This window comes from Carassius auratus, unplaced genomic scaffold (genome assembly GCF_003368295.1).
Source record: "Carassius auratus strain Wakin unplaced genomic scaffold, ASM336829v1 scaf_tig00214413, whole genome shotgun sequence".
NCBI lineage: Eukaryota > Metazoa > Chordata > Actinopteri > Cypriniformes > Cyprinidae > Carassius > Carassius auratus.
In genome coordinates this window covers 42,860-47,151 of record NW_020527649.1, presented here as the reverse complement: position 1 = coordinate 47,151, position 4,292 = coordinate 42,860, and the positions used below count along the sequence as shown (strand labels likewise).

General features: G+C 37.6%; 1 long non-coding RNA gene across 1 annotated transcript; it reads right to left on the bottom strand.

Moving 5' to 3' along the window:
• Nucleotides 1-336: 336 nt before the first annotated feature.
• LOC113091975 (uncharacterized) lies at nt 337-1,104 on the bottom strand. The gene is made up of 3 exons (XR_003287487.1): nt 975-1,104; nt 747-812; nt 337-408 (listed from the first exon to the last, which is right to left on the bottom strand). It is a non-coding gene; the product is annotated as an uncharacterized LOC113091975 (long non-coding RNA).
• Nucleotides 1,105-4,292: the final 3,188 nt, after the last annotated feature.

Below are 4,292 nucleotides of genomic sequence, written 5' to 3'. Positions count from 1 at the left end.
TCCTGATTGGGCGACTCAAGTGCACGGCAGTTGCCCCCGCCAGCGGCTCCTGTAGGATCGGTGTATGGCATGGGCTCCTCCATGAAGCAGCTGAGAGGCCGCCCGGGCCCCGAGTCTTCAAAGACAGGCCTGAAACATACACATTCAGAGCAGGTGTTAAGACACAAACAGTCACACCAACATTTCAGTGGGTCTAGGTATTGATGTAATGAACTGTGAATCTAACAGGTCTTTTGGAAGCTCAAATAAAGTGCTTTATCTGGGCAGGTAGCCAGTCTGTGCTGAAAAAAAAAAAAAAAGTGCATCCTCGGAGACAAAAAAATTGACTCACCCTTCATTCTTCTACCAGTCCTCTACAGTCGACCACAGGCCCTCCACTGCCAATTCTGTCTCTGGTCTGCAGACTCACTACAAAAATAAAGAATATGGTTAAAGAAAAGTCATTTAGTTCAAAGAATGATTCAGCATTCATTAGTTTGATAGTAGACATTTGAATTTAGAGAAAATTACAAAAGAAACAAACAAATAATGCTTTTCTCAGAACTAACTTCACTTTAATGAGCCAAATTGCGTCTTAACTGTTCTGAATGAAAAAAAACTCCACTTGTTAAAATAAACACTACATTTTTGTTATCTAGAGCAAATACATACTTATTTTAAAAGTGTCACCAAAGCGGCTAAATACATATTGGGCCAATTTATCTGAAAAATTCTGTAAAAGTTCTACTGCAGTGTTTAATACGTACCAACGATTTGTCCACGAACAGCATCACTGTCAGATGGGTTCAGCTTGCATAAGTCTAAACGCTGGTCTGATGGTGTGATAGATAAATGACAAGATGTCATTAAACTAGGCCATCAAACTTTTACAGACTACAGGTACACAGCTTTACACAAATTTAATGAAGACATGAAACGACTGTGATATGGCACAATGAAGGGATTACGGTAAGCTATAAAAGTATCCCACTCACAGCCTGTGTCTTTTAGTCTGCTGATGGCGTTGGACAGGAGCCGCACACAGCCTAAGAAACCCGCACCCTGCTTCTTATGGATCTTCTTGTGGTTCCATACGCTGATGGTGATGGAATCGGTCTTCCCAATTATAACTGCGGAAAGACTCTCTTTAGCAACTTCCTCCTTTTAAAAACACTAGCTAATAATGTTTCCATTATTTTAAAGCTAAATTAACACATCTACACATAAATCACATAATTAAAACATAATGAATACTACTGAGAACAGAACAGAAAATGTATCCGTCAGTAACTTTATGAGGAATTTGCTCACAGGTCGTAATGCTGATTCCACTTGGGTCCAATGTGCTTTTGACCGTGTCCTGTAGAGTGGCATTGACCCCGAGCCATCCACCACCACTTTGGCGAAAAGGATCAGGCAAACCCTGCAGCCAGAACGACAGTGTGGCAAGGAAGACAAATAAACAACAGAGGACAGTTACAATCTGGACAGCTAAGCAGCTTCCACAATGACAGCTGCTAAAATGTAGATAGACTGCAAATATTTGATGGCTTTACAGATCCCCAGACCAAAAAGAATGACCATGGAGCCAACTGACTTTCAGTTGCCAAATTACAGAATCGCTTACACACAGTCTCTGAAAGTCATTTTACATGCACTTTTTTTAAATTAGTTATATACACTAGGGTTTGTTAGTTTTTTTTATTTTAAATTTGTGTTCCTCCTTGATTCTGTCAATTTAGTGATCCTGGCTGTATTTGTGCCCACATAAATATCACTGTTCTGTAAAGGCTGGAATACACTATATGACTTCCTGAACAGATTTTAAACACTAGACATTATGGGTGTGCGATAAGATGATTTTTTGATTGTGGATGATAAACAATGTCCTCACAGTCTGCTTTTGAAGTAGTATCGTAATATCGAGCTACAGAGCACATTCTAATCCAACTGCATTTCTGTCGTCTCAGTCTCAATATTACGTTACTGTAGAATGCCACATACATTCAACATCAGTGTTAACTCAGCGGTAGAGTTACTCTCATGGGATACTGCACTTACATCGTAATTACAAAAGTACATTTTTGGATGTGCTTTAAAGCCTTGCCAGTTTAATATCTTTTACGCGTTGTTCTGATGTGTGCTTTTTCTGAGTGCATACTCCCGAAGTGTGCGCACTAAAAAGCCTGTCAAACAGCACCCGATTACTGAACTAATTAAAGTCTAAAAATAAAAGTAAACTGTTAAGAAAAAAATGGATGCATGTCTGTATATAAGATGCATGCAGCTCTTAAAGGGACAGTATTAAACATGCAGCCGACTGTCAATAAAGGGTCATGAAACCCCAGACAATTTTTTTCTGACATTTAAGCAGGGGCTAACATTGCCATAGAAGACAAATCTTAGCATCCGATAATTTTAACTGTTGGAGAAAACTTGATTATTGTAAGCTTTTTTGCGCCATTTTCATTTTCTGGGTTTAAAATCGACATCCTGTTGACGTCATAATTCGATGACGTGTCGTTGTCTATTAAATTATTCATGATCACTGTGCGTTCTTATCCTATGAGAAGAAGCTTCGCGTAATTATTCACAACAGCATGTGTTGACTTGCTATGACAGACGCTTCAGACTGTGAGCAGTGTTGCCAAAATTTGGACAGCTTTTTGATACAACTGGTAAGTGTTTCAGTATTTCAGTTGTTTCAGTTTCTGCACTTGTAAGGTGGGAAATTCCTTCAAATATTTTAACATAAGTCGCTCGGGACAAATGACGGAATGTATCATTTGCAAATGCTTTTGAGTCTACAATTTAAACTGAGAAACCACTTTCTGTGAGCTCACACATAAAGTGTGCGTACATAGAGCCGCATCTGAGAGAGAATGACTTACAGAAAAAAAGTTGTGTTGTGCATTATTGCGCATAAATGGCCAGATACATATAAAATTGTCAAAATGCCCGTCTTGATGAGTATTCACATAAACAGTCGATTTATACTAAACATTGTCAGTATATAGGCTATTAAGTGAATGTAAAAAGATGAGAAACAAAACTTGTATAAACAGTTAGATGTGTGCATGATGTCTTAAAGAGATGGCAACCAGTGTTATTTTACATTTAAATAGATCATTCAGTTTGTTATTGTATTTGTTTGTGCCATTGCTTGTCATTTATCTATTCTTATTTTATTACTGACTGTTTACGTGTCTTTTTAAGTTCAAATTAATTCTATTCAGAGTTTGAAATCAAAGTTCTTTTTAAGTATGTTGATATAATATCAACAACATAAATTGAAAAACAAATACACTGGGGTGACTGGAGGAGATTGCATTTCTATCTGAAATATTAAATTAGCTTCACTGTACTAAAGAGTGTCCTTTAGATATTTCTGAGTGCTTCAGGTTGCTTCAGTAAGCTTGAGTTTTTGATGAGCTGAGACATAACAGGAAATCTATTTGTGTATGTGTGCAAGACAAGTGTGTGATACAGAAATGTTGTTTTAGTTTCTTAGACGCCCCTGGCTACTTCGAAAATGATTTGCATTAAATTCTTAGAAACTCACCAGCGAGGACATAGTGAGACACCTTAAATGGAAATATATTTTGAAAATGCATTATCATTGGATCGATCAAAGCATCCGCATTTGATGAAGGTGTAAAATGTTGAGTTTGGGTGTTTCCTCTGTCACAATTTGTAGTCAACTTGGATGACTATGACTGTCAAACTTTTCTTGCAGGAAAATTTTCAAAAAACTTTTGTCTCAGTCCTTTAATTGAAATTGCTACAACAGTGACAAAACATTTAGGTTGGATGATTGTAGTTTAAAAATGTCAATGTGAGACCGCTTACATTAACCAAGAGAAATGGTCATGGATGGAAGGAGATTGTTTGTTTTTGCTTTGTTTATAAGAGTTAGGCACAAAAGCGATTCATTCACTTAGTGAGTATAACTGTTTTTACAGCTCCAATGACACAATCCATCAAAAGGCTTATATAAACGACGCAGAATAAGCCTTAAAAGTTATCAGAGGTGCAACAGTGCATTCATATATATGGTTTATGATGCCAGAGTGCAAATGGTTTTAACTTGAAGGGAGTGAAATGAAACTGTCTGAACTGGAAGTTGTCTGTGTTTTCTGTTTCCCTTCTTCCACCTCTGCTCCTCACCACACCCACTTTTTTTAGCATTTTTTCTCAACTGTGGTGAGAACTAACCAGCGCTGAAACAGGGGGTTCATGACCCTTTAAAGGGATAGTTCACCCTAAAATTGAATTGCTGTCATTATTCACTCACTCACATGTTGTCCCAAACC